This window comes from Dreissena polymorpha, chromosome 7 (assembly GCF_020536995.1).
Source record: "Dreissena polymorpha isolate Duluth1 chromosome 7, UMN_Dpol_1.0, whole genome shotgun sequence".
Taxonomy (NCBI): Eukaryota; Metazoa; Mollusca; class Bivalvia; order Myida; family Dreissenidae; genus Dreissena; species Dreissena polymorpha.
The window spans coordinates 75598985-75616775 of record NC_068361.1 but is presented as its reverse complement, the minus strand read 5'-3'; the positions used below and the strand labels follow the sequence as shown (position 1 = coordinate 75616775).

The following is a 17791-nucleotide window of genomic DNA, read 5'->3' as shown; positions in this document are numbered from 1 at the left end:
GGGGGTGGACTTGTGTATTAGACATGTTCTATACCAGGGCTTTGGACTTGTATTTTAGACTTGTTCTATTCCAGGGGGTGGTCTTGTATTTTAAACATGTTCTACACCGGGGCTGGCCTTGTATTTTAGACATGTTCTAGACCAGGGGAGTGGACTTGTATTTTAGACATTTTCTATACCAGGGGGTGGACTTGTATTTTAGACATGTTCTATAACAGGGGAGTGGACTAGTATTTTAGACAAGTTCTGTACCAGGGGATTGGACTTGTATTTTAGACATGTTCTATACCAGGAGAGTGGACTTGTATTTAACCCCACGCTTTTTGAAAAGCGTGGGAATATTGTGGTTATCTCCGCCGTCTGTCCGTCTGTCTGTCCGTCCATCCTGGCCACTATCTCCTCCTACACTATAAGCACTAGAACCTTGAAACTTACACACATGGTAGCTATGAGCATATGTGCGACCCTGCACTATTTGGAATTTTTATCTGACCCCTGGGTCAAAAGTTATGGAGTTGGGGTGGGGCCGGGTCAGAGATTTTCACTCATTTTTATGCCCCCGTTATGGTGCATTGGCCATAACTTTTGCAATATTGAAGATAGCAACTTTATATTTGGCATGCATGTGTATCTCATGGAGCTGCACATTTTGAGTGGTAAAAGGTCATGGTCACTGTCATCCTTCAAGGTCAAAGGTAAAAAAAACAAATCCAAGGGAAGTAATAAGCTTTAAAGGGAGGTGAGTAATGAACCTGCCAAATGATAATTTAAAAAATAAATAAATCAAAGCGTCGCAGGAGGGGACATTGTGTTTCTGACAAACACATCTCTTGTTGTATGTTATTTTACATTAACTTCTTCATTTCTACACCGATTCACTTCCAATAGATACTGAACATCTCTTCTGACAATACGGTCAATCTCAACTTTGCATAGCTCCATTACCAACCCTGGGGTGCTCCCTGGGTAAAAAATGCAGCGTGGGGACATGTGTATTGTAGACATGTTCTGTACCAGGGATTGGACTTGTATTTTAGACATGTTCTATACCAGGGGGTTGACTTGTATTTTAGACATTTTCTATACCAGGGGGTGGACTTGTATTTTAGACATGTTCTATACCAGGGGGTTGACTTGGTGTCTGATGTCATATTTTAGACATGTTCTATACCAGGGGGTTGACTTGGTGTCTGATGTCATATTTTAGACATGTTCTATACCAGGAGGTTGACTTGGCATCTGATGTCATATTTTAGACATGTTCTATACCAGGGAGTTGACTTGTATTTTAGACATGTTCTATACCAGGGGGTTGACTTGGTGTCTGATGTCATATTTTAGACATGTTCTATACCAGGGGGTTGACTTGGTGTCTGATGACATATTTTAGACATGTTCTATACCAGGAGGTTGACTTGGCATCTGATGTCATATTTTAGACATGTTCTATACCAGGAGGTTGACTTGGTGTCTGATGTCATATTTTAGACATGTTTTGTACCAGGAGATTGGACTTGTATTTAGACATGTTCTATACCAGGGGGTTGACTTGGTGTCTGATGTCATATTTTAGACATGTTCTATACCAGGGGGTTGACTTGGTGTCTGATGTCATATTTTAGACATGTTCTATACCAGGCGGTTGACTTTGTGTCTGATGTCATATTTTAGACATGTTCTATACCAGGGGGTTGACTTTGTGTCTTATGTCATATTTTAGACATGTTCTATACCATGGGGTTGACTTTGTGTCTGATGTCATATTTGCCCCCACAAACGAAGTTTAGGGGGGTATATAGGAGTGAACTTGTCTGTCGGTCGGTCGGTCTGTCGGTCTGTCTGTCGGTCCGTATTAAGTGTCCGCTCTCTAATTCAAGTAGTTTTCATCAGATCTTCACCAAACTAGGTCAGAACTTGTATCTACATGATGTCTAGGCCAAGTTCGAACATGGGCCTTGCCGGGTTAAAAACTAGGTCACAGGGTCACTAAGTGCGTTTTAAACATTCAGCATGTTGTCCGCTCTCTAATTCAAGTAGTTTTCATCCGATCTTCACCAAACTTGGTCAGAAGTTGTTTCCAGATGATGTCTAGGCCAAGTTCGAACATGGGCCTTGCCGGGTCAAAAACTAGGTTAAGGGGTCACTTAGTGCGTTTTAAACATTCAGCATGTTGTCCGCTCTCTAATTCAAGTAGTTTTCATACGATCTTCACCAAACTTGGTCAGAAGTTGTATCTACATGATGTCTAGGCAAAGTTCGAACATGGGCCTTGCTGGGTCAAAAACAAAAGGTCACGGGGTCACTTAGTGCGTTTTAAACATTCAGCATGTTGTCCGCTCTCTAATTCAAGTAGTTTTCATCCGATCTTCACCAAACTTGGTCAGAAGTTGTATCTAGATTATCTTAAGGACAAGTGTGAACATGGGCCTTGCCGGGTCAAAAACTAGGTCACGGGGTCACTTAGTGCGTTTTTTAACATCCAGCATGGTGTCCTGTCTCTTATTCAAGTAGTTTTCATCCGATCTTCACCAAACTTGGTCAGAAGTTTTATCTAGATGATCTGAAGGCCAAGTTCGAACATGGGCCATGCCAGATCAAAAACTAGGTCACAGGGTCACTTAGTACGTTTTACACATTGAGCATGGTGTCCGCTCTCTATTTCAAGCAGTTTAAATCCGATCTTCACCACACTTGGTCAGAAGTTGTAACTAGATGATGTGTAGGTCAAGTTCGAACATGGGCCATGCCGGGTCAAAAACTAGGTCACGGGGTCACTTAGTGCGTTTTAAACCTCACCATGTTGTCCGCTCTCTAATTCAAGTAGTTTTTATCCAATCTTCACCAAAATTGGTCAGAAGTTGTATCTTGATAATGTCTAGGGCAAGTTTGAATATGGGTCATGCCGGGTCAAAAACAAGGTCACGGGGTCACTTAGTGCGTTTTAAAGATCACAATGTTGTCCGCTCTCTAATTCAAGTAGTTTTCATCCAATCTTCACCAAACTTGGTCAGAAGTTGTATCTAGATGATGTCTAGGTCAAGTTTGAATATGGGTCATGCCAGGTCAAAAACTAGGTCACGGGGTGTCTTAGTGCGTTTTAATCCTCACCATGTTGTCCGCTCTCTAATTCAAGTAGTTTTCATCCAATCCTCACCAAACTTGGTCACAAGTTTTATCGAAATGATCTCTAGGACAAGTTTGAACATGGGCCATTCCGGGCCTAAAACTAGGTCACAGAGTCACTTAGTGCGTTTTTTAACATTCAGCATGGTGTCCGCTCTCTAATTCAAGTAGTTTACATCCGATCCTCACCAAACTTGGTCAGAAGTTTTATGGAGATGATGTCTAGGCCAAGTTAGAACATAAGCCTTTCTGGGTCAAAAACTAGGTAAAGGGGTCACTAAGTGCGTTTTAAAAATTGAGCATGGTGTCTGCTGTTTTTTGTGAAGACGACATGCAAAATATTATGTGTCCATGCGACATGTGGGGGTATTTGTCATGTCTGTGAAAAAGCTCTAGTTTAGACATGTTCTATACCAGGGGGTTGACTTTGTGTCTGATGTCATATTTTAGACATGTTCTATACCAGGGGGTAGACTTTGTGTCTGATGTCATATTTAAGACATATTCTATATCAGGGGTTGACTTTGTGTCTGATGTCATATTTTAGACATGTTTTCTACCAGGGAGTTGACTTTGTGTCTGATGTCATATTTTAGACATGTTCTATACAAGAGGGTTGACTTGGTGTCTGATGTCATATTTTAGACATGTTCTATACCAGAGGGTAGACATTGCGTCTGATGTCATATTTTAGACATGTTCTATACCAGAGGGTAGACATTGCGTCTGATGTCATATTTTAGACATGTTCTATACCAGGAGGTTGACTTGGCATCTGATGTCATATTTTAGACATGTTCTATACCAGGAGGTTGATTTGGCGTCTGATGTCATATTTTAGACATGTTCTTTACCAGGGGGTTGACTTGGTGTCTGATGTCATAATTTAGACATGTTCTATGCCAGGAGGTTGACTTGGCATCTGATGTCATATTTTAGACATGTTCTATACCAGGGGGTTGACTTGGTGTCTGATGTCATATTTTAGACATGTTCTATAACAGGAGGTTGACTTGGCGTCTGATGTCATATTTTAGACATGTTCTATACCAGGGAGTTGACTTGGCATCTGATGTCATATTTTAGACATGTTCTATACCAGGGGGTTACTTGGTGTCTGATGTCATATTTTAGACATGTTCTATACCAGGAGGTTGGCTTGGTGTCTGATGTCATATTTTAGTCATGTTCTATACCAGGGGGTTACTTGGTGTCTGATGTCATATTTTAGACATGTTCTATACCAGGAGGTTGACTTGGCGTCTGATATCATATTTTAGACATGTTCTTTACCGGGGGGTTACTTGGCCTCTGATGTCATATTTTAGACATGTTCTATACCAGGAGGTTGACTTGGCGTCTGATGTCATATTTTAGACATGTTCTATACCAGGGGGTTGACTTGGTGTCTGATGTCATATTTTAGACATGTTCTATGCCAGGAGGTTGACTTGGCATCTGATGTCATATTTTAGACATGTTCTATACCAGGGGGTTGACTTGGTGTCTGATGTCATATTTTAGACATGTTCTATAACAGGAGGTTGACTTGGCGTCTGATGTCATATTTTAGACATGTTCTATACCAGGGAGTTGACTTGGCATCTGATGTCATATTTTAGACATGTTCTATACCAGGGGGTTACTTGGTGTCTGATGTCATATTTTAGACATGTTCTATACCAGGAGGTTGGCTTGGTGTCTGATGTCATATTTTAGACATGTTCTATACCAGGGGGTTACTTGGTGTCTGATGTCATATTTTAGACATGTTCTATACCAGGAGGTTGACTTGGCGTCTGATGTCATATTTTAGACATGTTCTTTACCAGGGGGTTACTTGGCCTCTGATGTCATATTTTAGACATGATCTATACCAGGAGGTTGACTTGGCGTCTGATGTCATATTTTAGACATGTTCTATACCAGGAGGTTGACTTGGCGTCTGATGTCATATTTTAGACATGTTCTATACCAGGGGGTTGACTTGGTGTCTGATGTCATATTTTAGACATGTTCTATACCAGGGGGGTTACTTGGTGTCTGATGTCATATTTTAGACATGTTCTATACCAGGAGGTTGGCTTGGTGTCTGATGTCATATTTTAGACATGTTCTATACCAGGGGGTTACTTGGTGTCTGATGTCATATTTTAGACATGTTCTATACCAGGAGGTTGACTTGGCGTCTGATATCATATTTTAGACATGTTCTTTACCAGGGGGTTACTTGGCCTCTGATGTCATATTTTAGACATGTTCTATACCAGGAGGTTGACTTGGCGTCTGATGTCATATTTTAGACATGTTCTATACCAGGAGGTTGACTTGGCGTCTGATGTCATATTTTAGACATGTTCTATACCAGGGGGTTGACTTGGTGTCTGATGTCATATTTTAGACATGTTCTATGCCAGGAGGTTGACTTGGCATCTGATGTCATATTTTAGACATGTTCTATACCAGGGGGTTGACTTGGTGTCTGATGTCATATTTTAGACATGTTCTATAACAGGAGGTTGACTTGGCGTCTGATGTCATATTTTAAACATGTTCTATACCAGGGAGTTGACTTGGCATCTGATTTCATATTTTAGACATGTTCTATACCAGGGGGTTACTTGGTGTCTGATGTCATATTTGAGACATGTTCTATACCAGGAGGTTGGCTTGGTGTCTGATGTCATATTTTAGACATGTTCTATACCAGGGGGTTACTTGGTGTCTGATGTCATATTTTATACATGTTCTATACCAGGAGGTTGACTTTGCGTCTGATGTCATAGTTTAGACATGTTCTTTACCAGGGGGTTACTTGGCCTCTGATGTCATATTTTAGACATGATCTATACCAGGAGGTTGACTTGGCGTCTGATGTCATATTTTAGACATGTTCTATACCAGGAGGTTGACTTGGCGTCTGATGTCATATTTTAGACATGATCTATACCAGGGGGTTGACTTGGCGTCTGATGTCATATTTTAGACATGTTCTATACCAGGAGGTTGACTTTGCGTCTGATGTCATATTTTAGACATGTTCTATACCAGGGGGTCGACTTGGTGTCTGATATCCTGGTCAATGAGATGTGGCTCATCAAATACATCAAGGATGCAGGCCTCGTTCTGTTTGTGTGGGGAGAGGGCTGTAACGACAAGTCCGTCATACAGGAATTTAAGGACAACAAGGTGGATGGGGTGATATATGACAGGTCAGAACCAGGCCCGTGTATTATCAAAGATCTTATGACAGACTTAAGTTATGACTGAGTATTCAGCTTACACGATATACATTAATGATCCAAAAAATTTTGAAATAAAGGAACTTGGTTTAATTTGAAAGGAAATGAATATAATTACTTAAACAGACTCATCCTTAAAACTAATGTAGCTTGGTAATCAAACTTTTTAAAATATGGCATCATTATTAACGGTTGTTGTGTAATTTTTTATATGAAAGACATCAGGTTTCCATAAAGTAAACATTTTATGTCATATTAAATTTCAGTTTCAGCAGATGTTTTACCTTTTTAGCTCACCTGATTGCTCAGGTGAGCTTTTGTGACCGGTCTTTGTCCGTCGTCCGTCCGTCCACATTTTTTGGTAAACACTCTTGAGGCAACATTTATTGTCCGGTCTTCATGAAACTTGGTCAGAAGCTTTGTCCCAATGAAATCTCGGTCGAGTTCAAAACTGGGTCGTGCCGGGTCAAAAACTAGGTCAAAAAAAAGAAAAAACTTGTAAACACTGTAGAAGTCACATTTCATGCCCAATCTTCATGTCACTTTGTCAAAATGCTTGTCTTATTGATATGTTGGTTGAGTTTAAAAGTGTTTCCGGTCTGTTGAAAAACATGGCCGCCAGTGGGCAGGGCAGTTTTCCTTATTTGGCTATAGAGAAACCTTGTAAACACTCTAGAAGTCACAATTTTTGCCAATCATCATGAAAGTTGGTCAAAACATTGGTTTTATTGATATCTCGGACGAGTTCGAAAATGGTCCAGATCGGTGAGAAAACATGGCTGCCAGTGGGCAGGGCATTTTTCTCAAATATGTATGTAGTGAAAACATGTGAACACTCTAGAAGTCACATTTTTGCCCAATTTTCATGAAATTTGGTCAGAACATTTGTTTCCTTGATAAGAGAGTTGAGTTCGAAAATGGTTCCGGTCAGTTGAATAACATGGCTGCCGGGGGGGGGGGCAGTTTTTTAGCTCATCTATTTTTTGAAAAAAAATTATGAGCTATTGTCATCACCTTGGCGTAGGCGTCGGCGTTGGCGTCGGCGTCCGGTTAAGTTTTGCGTTTAGGTCCACTTTTCTCAGAAAGTATCAATGCTATTGCATTCAAACTTGGTACACTTACTAACTATCATGAGGGGACTGGGCAGGCAAAGTTAAATAACTCTGGCGTGCATTTTGACAGAATTTTGTGCCCTTTTTATACTTAGAAAATTGAAAATGTTGGTTAAGTTTTGCGTTTAGGTCCACTTTTCTCACAAAGTATCAATGCTATGGCATTCAAACTTGGTACACTTACTTACTATCATGAGGGGACTGGGCAGGCAAAGTTAGATAACTCTGGCGTGCATTTTGACAGAATTATGTGCCCTTTTTATACTTAGAAAATTGAAAATTTGGTTAAGTTTTGTGTTTAGGTCCACTTTATTCCTACAGTATCAAAGCTATTGCTTTCATACTTGCAACACTTATTAACTATCATAAGGGGACTGTGCAGGCAAAGTAATGTAACTCTGACTGGCATTTTGACAGAATTATGTGCCCTTTTCATACTTAGAAAATTGAAAATTTTTGTGTTTTGGTCCATTTTACCCCTAAAGTATCATAGATATTGCTTTCATACTTGGAACACTCGCAAACTATCATAAGGGTACAGTAAAAGGACATGTTGCATAACTCAGGTTGTCATTTTTACGGGATTATGGCCCTTTTTTGACTTAGTTACTTTGAATATATGGTTAAATTTTGTGTTTCGATCCATTTTACTTCTTAAGTATCAAGGCTATTGCTTTCAAACTTCAAATACTTTCATGCAACCATGAGCTTACTGTACCTGGCAAGTTGAATTTTACCTTGACCTTTGAATGACCTTGACTCTCAAGGTCAAATTATTAAATTTTGCTAAAATTGCCATAACTTCTTTATTTATGATTAGATTTGATTGACACTTTGACAAAACTACTCTTACCTGACATACCACAATAGACTCCACCCAAACCATCCCCTGTGCCCTCCCCCCCCTCCCCCCCCCCATTTTTTTTTTTAAGACCAACTCACAAATGACCACCACACCCTCACACTATACCCCCCACCCCCCCCTTTTTTTTTAAACCGTTAAAAAACACAAATATTTATTTTATTATTTTATGTTTGAAATACCGTCCAACCATCGCGACACATAATCCCCCCCCACCCCTCCCACCCATCCCACCCGTCCCCCCACCCGAATCCCCCCCCCTATTTTTTTTTTTTTAAGATCATCTCACAAATTACCACCACACCCTCACACTTTACCCCCCCCCCCACCCCACCCCCCCCCCAAAAAAAAATTTATTTTTGTTTGAAACGGTTAAAAAACACAAATATTTATTTTTATTATTTTATGTTTGAAATACCGTCCAACCATCGCACCCAAAAATCCCCCCCCCACCACCCCAAATTTTTTTTTCCGCATTTTTGGAAGATAATGTAATAAATTCCACACCCCACACTATACACCCCTCTTCACTCCGCCCCTCCCTCCTTTTTGATTGAAAATGAGAGTCCCTTCACCTTTAAAAAGAAAATAGATGAGCGGTCTGCACCCGCAAGGCGGTGCTCTTGTTTTATTTGGCTATAGAGAAACCTTGTAAACACTCTTGAAGTCACAATTTTGCCCAATCATCATGAAACTATGTCAAAACATTGGTTTCATTGATATCTCGAACAAGTTCGAAAATGGTCCAGATTGGTGAAAAAACATGGCCGCCAGGGAGCGGGGCAGTTTTCTCTATATGTATATAGTGAAAACATTTGAACAGTCTAATGTTAAAAAAAGATAACCTGTACATACTTTCTAATACCGGTAGTTTACTCCCTTGTTAAAACCTTGTTAACACTCTAGAGGCCACATTTATTGTCCAATCTTCATAAAATTTGGTCAGAAGATTGGTCTAAATGATATCTTGGATGAGTTTGAAAATGGTTACATTTGCTTGAAAAACATGGCTATCAAGGGCCGGGGCATTTTTCCTTATATGGCTCTATATGGCTATAGTAAAACCTTGTTAACACTCAAGAGGCCACATTTATTGTCCAATCTTCATGAACTTTGGTCAGAAGATTGGTCTCAATGATATCTTGGATGAGTTCGAAAATGGTTACGTTTGCTTGAAAAACATGGCTTCCAAGGGGCGGGGCATTTTTCCTTATATGGCTTTAGTAAAATCTTGTTAACACTCTCGAGGCCACATTTATTGTCCGATCTTCATGAAACTTGGTCAGAAGATTCATCCCAATAATATCTTGGACAAGATCAAAAATGATGCCGGTTGCTTGAAAAACATGGCCGCCAGGGGGGCGGGGCATTTTTCCTTATATGGCTATAGTAAAACCTTGTTAACACTCTAGAGGCCACATTTATTTTCCGATCTTTATGAAACATGGTCAGAAGATTTGTCCCAATGATATGTTGGATGAGTAAGAAAATGGTTTTGGTTGCTTTGAAAACATGGCCACCAGCGGGCGGGGCATTTTTCTTAATATGGCTATATATTGCTTTAGTAAAACCTAATCGTCCGATCTTCATGAAACTTGGTCTGAAGATTCATCCCAATAATATCTTGGACAAGATCAAAAATGATGCCGGTTGCTTGAAAAACATGGCCGCCAGGGGGGCGGGGCATTTTTCCTTATATGGCTATAGTAAAACCTTGTTAACACTCTAGAGGCCACATTTATTGTCCGATCATCATGAAACTTGGTCAGACGATTTGTCCCAATGATATCTTGGATGAATTCGAAAATGGTTCCAGTTGGTGGAAAAACATGGCCGCCAAGGGGGCGTGGCATTTTTTAGCTCACCTGATTGCTCAGGTGAGCTTTTGTGACCGGTCTTTGTCCGTCGTCTATCCGTCCGTCCACATTTTTTAGTAAACACTCTAGATGCCACATTTATTGTCCGGTCTTCATGAAACTTGGTCAGAAGCTTTGTCCCAATGAAATCTCGGTCGATTTAGAAACTGGGTCGTGCCGGGTCAAAAACAAGGTCACTAGGTCAAAAAAAAGAAATAACTTGTAAACACTGTAGAAGTCACATTTCATGCCAAATCTTCATGTAACTTTGTCAAAATATTTGTCTAAATGATATGTTGGTTGAGTTCAAAAGTGGTTCCGGTCTGTTGAAAAACATGACCGCCAGTGGGCGGGGCAGTTTTCCTTATTTGGCTATAGAGAAACCTTGTAAACACTCGAGAAGTCACAATTTTTGCCCAATCATCATGAAAGTTGGTCAAAACATTGGTTTTATTGATATCTCCGACGAGTTCGAAAATGGTCCAGATCGGTGAGAAAACATGGCCGCCAGTGGGCAGGGCATTTTTCTCTATATGTATATAATGAAAACATGTGAACACTCTAGAAGTCAAATTTTTGCCCAATTTTCATGAAATTTGGTCAGAACATTTGTTCCTTTGATATGAGAGTTGAGTTCAAAAATGGTTCCGGTCAGTTGAATAACATGGCTGCTGAAGGGGGGAGGGGGCAGTTTTCTACTATTTATATAGTAAAAAAAGCTTGTGAACACTCTAAAAGTCACATTTTTTGCCCAATCATCATGAAACTTGGTGAAAAGATTGGTTTTATATATATCTCAGATCAGTATGCAAATGGTCCCGATCGGTCAAAAATCATGGCTGCCAGGGGGATGGGTCAGTTTTTCTTATGTGAATAGAGAGAAACCTTGTGATCGAACACTATAGAAGTCACATTTTGTGCCTAATCATCATGAAACTTAGTCAATACATTTGTTTTATTGATTTCTCGGACAAGTTGGAAAATGGCTCAGATCGGTGAAACACTTTAGCTAACCTGATGGCTCAGGTGAGGTTTTAGGATTGGTCTTTGTCCGCCGTCCGCCCGTCAACATTTGGTTTGTAAACACTCTAGCATTCACATTTCTCAAGCATTCTATATCAAAGTTGCTGAAAGATCTCAGTCAAGTTTGATAATGAGCAAAATCACATTATTAATGCCATAATTATTGCCCTTAGATTGTCCAAATTTTCATTATATTATACAAAATACTTGTAAACACTCTAGAGGTCACAATTTTGTTTCAGATTTTATGAATCTTGGTCATAATATTTATTTTTGTAAGCAAAGTTTGATGTTTGGTAAGGGGGGTCAACTCAAAATATAGGTCACCAGGTCAAATCTTACAAAAACACTCCATACGCCAGAGTTTTGGTTCAATAATGATGAAACTTGACCAGGATGTTTGTCTGGACAATATCTAGGTCAAGTTTGACGTTTGGTAAAGATTGAATGAACCGACTCCTCTCAGGTGAGCGAAATAAGAATATCTTGGCCCTCTTGTTATATTTTATTACATGCCTTTATTTCAATTATATACTGTAAAATTATTGATGTGATACACACACAAACATACTGTTACATGCTCATGAATTGAGAACTTGATTATTATTTTTAATTGTCAATCAGCCAATAAACAATGATTGGGTTGTATAAGAATCACAAATAATTTAAAGACTATTAAACTTATGCAGATAATGCAATGATGATGTTAGTCCCACAGTTGTTTCTTATTTCTTATATTTAAAGTAAATGATGATATTCTAGTCGTCTAGTGAATAAATATTATTACAAAACAGTGTGTTATCTTTTAAAGTTTACTTTCATATGTTATTACTTTTTTATGTATGTTGCATGTACTGTGTATCACAAAGTCACCAAAACTATATTAATGGTACTTTCAAAGCTTTTCCAACATTCTACTTACATTTGTTCACAATACTTGTTTACTTTTACACTTTTAAATGATATTGGTTACAACCTAGTCTTTAATACATTATCGCTATTTCAGAATCGACTTCTACAAGACCGGTGAAAAGGAAAGTATTTTTAAAATAGAAGAAAGGCAAAAGTGAAAGTAGAGGGTCTGGCATCTGTCTGATGAATCTCACTACCGGGTACTCAGGAATAGAATCTCTCAACTGATTGCTTTTAGTTTGCACGTTTATTGTTGTAAAAGAGACATGGTTTTATTGAATGGTCAAGTTACTCGCACACTGTTCTGGTTTTATGCTGTTTGCACATAGCCATTTTCACGTTGGCTGTGAGTGGGAAAGCGTTAATCTCCTGTTGAGGTAATATAGATGTTCTTGTTTATAATGCTGCAAACATGCTTTTAATGATTTTAGTTATTGATTTTGTTGTGACTTATTCAAGTTATTTAATATTAATTATTTTTAAATTAACCATGGTGAAACGTCAAAAGCCTTATTTCCTCATTTGTACTCTAGAGGTTCAATGTTATTTCTATGTTCTATTAAGTATTTATTAGTTATAAGGTATTATTAGGTATCATGAAGGTCTTTGGTGCTTATGTGTCTGATAACTTTTCACAGAGCTGGCGGCTAGCTTAGTTGATATTGCCCTTAACTGTCGACCCATAATTCCTTACTTCACCCGGTCTCTCCATGTAACCTAAGTGTGATTGGGTCACAGCTTTTTATCTGTTCGATATGAGCGTATTGGTATCATTACATTAAAAACAAATGCATTAAAATGTATCTTATACTTGTTGTAGATATACTGTAGTTAGCTGTTAGTGTGTTATTTTGGTACCGATTTTTAGCTCGTCTATTTTTTGAAAAAAAATTATGAGCTATTGTCATCACCTTGGCGTCGGTGTTGGCGTCCGGTAAAGTTTTGCGTTTAGGTCCACTTTTCTCAGAAAGTATAAATGCTATTGCATTCAAACTTGGTACACTTACTCACTATCATGAGGGGACTGGGCAGGCAAAGTAAGATAACTCTGGCGTGCAATTTGACAGAATATTATGCCCTTTTTATACTTAGAAAATTGAAAATTTTGGTTAAGTTTTGTGTTTAGGTCCATTTTATTCCTTAAGTATCAAAGCTATTGCTTTCATACTTGCAACACTTACTAACTATCATAAGGGGACTGTGCAGGCAAAGTAATGTAACTCTGACTGGCAATTTGACAGAATTATGTGCCCTTTTTATACTTAGAAAATTGAAAATTTGGTTAAGTTATGTGTTTAGGTCCACTTTATTCCTACAGTATCAAAGTTATTGCTTTCATACTTGCAACACTTATTAACTATCATAAGGGGACTGTGCAGGCAAAGTTATGTAACTCGGACTGGCATTTGGACGGAATTATGGGCCCTTTATACTTAGAAAATTGAAAATTTGGTTAAGTTTTGTGTTTTGGTCCACTTTACCCCTAAAGTATTATAGATATTGCTTTCATACTTGCAACACTTATTAACTAGCATAAGGGTACAGTAAAAGGACAAGTTGCATAACTCTGGTTGTCATTTTAACGGAATTATGGCCCTTTTTTGACTTAGTAACTTTGAATATATGGTTAAATTTTGTGTTTCGATCCACTTTACTTCTAAAGTCTCAAGGCTATTGCTTTCAAACTTCAAATACTTTCATGCTATCATGAAATTACTGTACCTGGCAAGTTGATTTTTACCTTGACCTTTGAATGAACTTGACTCTCAAGGGAAAATTATTAAATTTTGCTAAAATGTTGCCATAACTTCTTTATTTATGATTAGATTTGATTGATACTTTGACAAAACTACTCTTACCTGACATACCACAATAGCTCCACCCAAACCATCCCCCGTGCCCTCCCCCCCCCCCCCCTAAATTTTTTTTTTAAAAGATCATCTCACAAATGACCACCACACCCTCACACTATACCCCTCACCCCCCCCCCAAATTTTTTTTTTGAAACGGTTAAAAATCACAAAAACCCAAGAATCCCCTATCCCCCCCCCCAATTTTTTTTTTTTGCATTTTTTTTCCGCATTTTTGGAAGATAATGTAATAAATGTCCACACCCCCACACTATAGACCCCTCTTCACTCCACCCCTCCCTCCTTTGTGATTTAAATAGAGAGTCCCTTCACCTTTAAAAAGAAAATAGATGAGCGGTCTGCACCTGCAAGGCGGTGCTCTTGTTTATCCTTTATTTAATTTGAAGTTTGATTTTTATTTGGAAATATTTTACTAAGTATATTGAATTATCTATTTTTTGATTGTTCAACTGCATGTCAACAACTAATATACATATTGTCCATTTTAACCATGTGTCTAAATACAACAACAACAGCAAACAAGTTATATACAGTCAATAATTATAATTTTCAGTTACAAATCTTTATGATAATTAGGATATGAAAAGCTTGCAGAGGAGTAGAATTATTTTGTATAACAGGTGTGTTGAATCAAGGTCAGGGTCACTGCAACTTAAAATAGCATATTTGTTTCTGATGAATAACTTGAGTTTGGATGTAGATGTTGCATCGCAATTGTTGCATGTAAGTTGCTTTTATGCAGACCTAGAGTTGAATGTGTGTGGTCTGTAAAATTAAGGTCAAGGTCAACGATACAAGAAATAGTGTAAACGATTTCTGCATAATAACTTGAATGTGGATAGAGATATTGTGCTAATTATTTTGTAGAGGTAGCAAGCATATATACCTAGCTTGTGTTTCTACTGACTGTTTCTTAACATGGGGCAACATTTTCCACTCAATAGCAGGATTTGTTTTTGAAGATTGGTCTGTTTTTCGTGCAAAACATTGAAATGCAGCCCTCCATTGAGGATCACACAATTTTGTTAATCAATGTCTAAAACTGTGAAAACCTGGTTCTGATATTTAGCATAATAATGCACATGTTATGTGTTACATAATCCATTTTCCATATAACTCCATACAGCTTTATTTTCTATAAATATTTACAGCATAATAGTCCAATAATTATTATTGTTATATGTAGCATAACCCATTTTTCACGTTATTTTTATACAGATTTATTTTATTTTCTGTAAATATCAGCATAATAGTCCAATTGTTATGCCTAAGATTGCAACCCTGTCACATGTAAAATGTTGTTATAAAGCAATTGTTTTTAAATATATTATCACTACCTCTTCACATGATATAATGATTTTGTAACATTATATGGTGAAGACTGATTTTGTCACAATATTTATTATATATATCTGTTTAGATCTGTACTGTTCTGTTCTGTGCTGCTGTTTTATTCCAAAATTTCATCCATTTTGCCTGTTCTAGAAGTTTTATGCTCTTTTTCAATTGTTAAGTGCTAATTTGCCAGTTGAACGTTAATTTTTACACATATTGTTACATTTTTTTTTTTTAAGTGCAACAAAGAATTCCTTGCAAAATAAAAAAGTTGCCAAAATAGTTATTGTTTCTTATATTGAAATTGAATTTGTTCAAGCTAACTCAGATTTTAATAAAGTAACACAAAATTAAATGAAACCAATTGTTTTAATAAATATTTTAAATGTTAAATCGCATTATGTAGTTAGGCTGCACATATAATCTTAACGATATTTTAATCCCTATAAGCACTCAAAATCAACAATATTTTGTAACTAAAGGTAAAGGTGGGTTCCCACTGCCGATCGGATCAACTCGATCATCCCGATCAGCGAAATTTTCCGACCAAATCCGACCAAGTTCGTCTAAAAAGGGTATTCACGACTTCTTCTCAACCTCTTGTCGATAACACACGACCCCCACACGACTGATTCACAACGTCCACTCAACCATCTTTCCGATTTCCGCTCGATCATCTCGACCTTTACGCGAGCCCTATACGATCTCAGCTCGACCAAGTGGACCTCAGCTCGATCGCCACCAGATCTTCACACGACCAGATTGTGATGGTCGTACTACAGTCGTACAAAGCAATCTAAAATAACTGGGGTAGAGGTAGAGCGGATCGGGTACAGAGCTAGTGTATGGTCGAATAGCAATCGGGAAGTGATCGTGTACGGTCCAGTAGCCGCCAGGTAGCAGTGTAGTAAATCTGTACATCAAATCGAATAGAGGTCGAATGGATCCTGTTGCGATCTAAAATAACTCGGGTAGAGATTGAGCAGATCGGGTACAGATCATGTAAAAGATGTCTATCCGATTGCCACACGCTTGCTTCACGATCAACTCGATCTTCTACTCGACTAATACACGACCTCTTCCCGAGCGCTTCTCGATCCATTTCCTACTCGACCACTACTCTATATTTTTTGACATGTCAAAAAATATCGGGTAGGAAGCCCGACCAATGTCGATCGACCCGACCGCCCCCGACGACTCATGCCGATCGAACGAGACCAGTACCGGACCGCTTGGTCGGGCTTGATAAAGTTGATCTGATCGGCAGTGGGAACCCAGCTTTACACATACAAAATCAGTGTTTCTTGTAGCCAACACTAGATGTGGTCTGGTAACATAGATTTAACGAGATTCAAAATTCTTGTTCGCAGTATTTGTGTGAAATATATTCCATGTGAATAATTCATGTAAATATTCTGAATTGGTCGTGAGTTTACTAACTTTTGATTTTGTGATTTTCTTAATACATGGATTGTAACATGATGATTGAGTAAGCTTTGGTTTGAGGTCTCAATATACACAAATATTTCATGAACTAATTCAATGTAAAAGCAATAATTTACTTGAACAAACAAAAAAGACAAACTTTTGTGTACAGATCCCTAATAACCATACCTTTTCTTAAAGAGGATTATAAGACGAATGCATTTAAATAACACAAAAAGATAGGTCATGTGGTATGTAAGAAAGATCTCGATATGCGAATCAATGGTCACTGTTTCACCCTTTACCACTTACATACATATTTATGCCCCCCTTCGAAGAAGAGGGGGTATATTGTTTGCACATGTCGGTCCGTCAATATGTCCGTCTGTCTGTCCAGCAGATGGTTTCCGGATGATAACTCAAGAACGCTTAGGCCTAGGATCATGAAACTTCATAGGTACATTGATCATGACTCGCAGATGACCCCTATTGATTTTTAGGTCACTAGGTCAAAGGTCAAGGTCAGGGTGACCCGAAATAGTAAAATGGTTTCCAGATGATAACTCAAGAACGCTTATGCCTAGGATCATGAAACTTCATAGGTACATTGATCATGACTCGCAGATGACCCCTATTGATTTTCAGGTCACTAGGTCAAAGGTCAAGGTCACCGTGACCTGAAATAGTAAAATGGTTTCCGGATGATAACTCAAGAACGCTTATGCCTAGTATCATGAAACTTCATAAGTAGATTGCTCATGACTCGCAGATGACCCCTATTGATTTTCAGGTCACTAGGTCAAAGGTCACGGTGACTTGACACAGTAAAATGGTTTCCGGATGATAACTCAAGAAAGCTTACACTTGGATCATGAAACTTCATAGGTACATTGATCATGACTTGCAGATGACCCCTATTGATTTTCAGGTCACTAGGTCAAGGTTATATTACACTAATTCCGATTCCCATAGGGTCCCATTATAAAACTGACAACTTTCACAGCATTTTTCTTGCCTTTTCGACGTATCA

At 38.4% G+C, this 17791-nt stretch overlaps 1 long non-coding RNA gene across 6 annotated transcripts in view; it reads right to left on the bottom strand.

The window, feature by feature from the left end:
- Positions 1 to 17791, bottom strand: part of LOC127837058 (uncharacterized) — a 97424-nt gene that overhangs the window by 70952 nt on the left and 8681 nt on the right. The gene's annotated exons all lie outside the window — the stretch shown is intronic.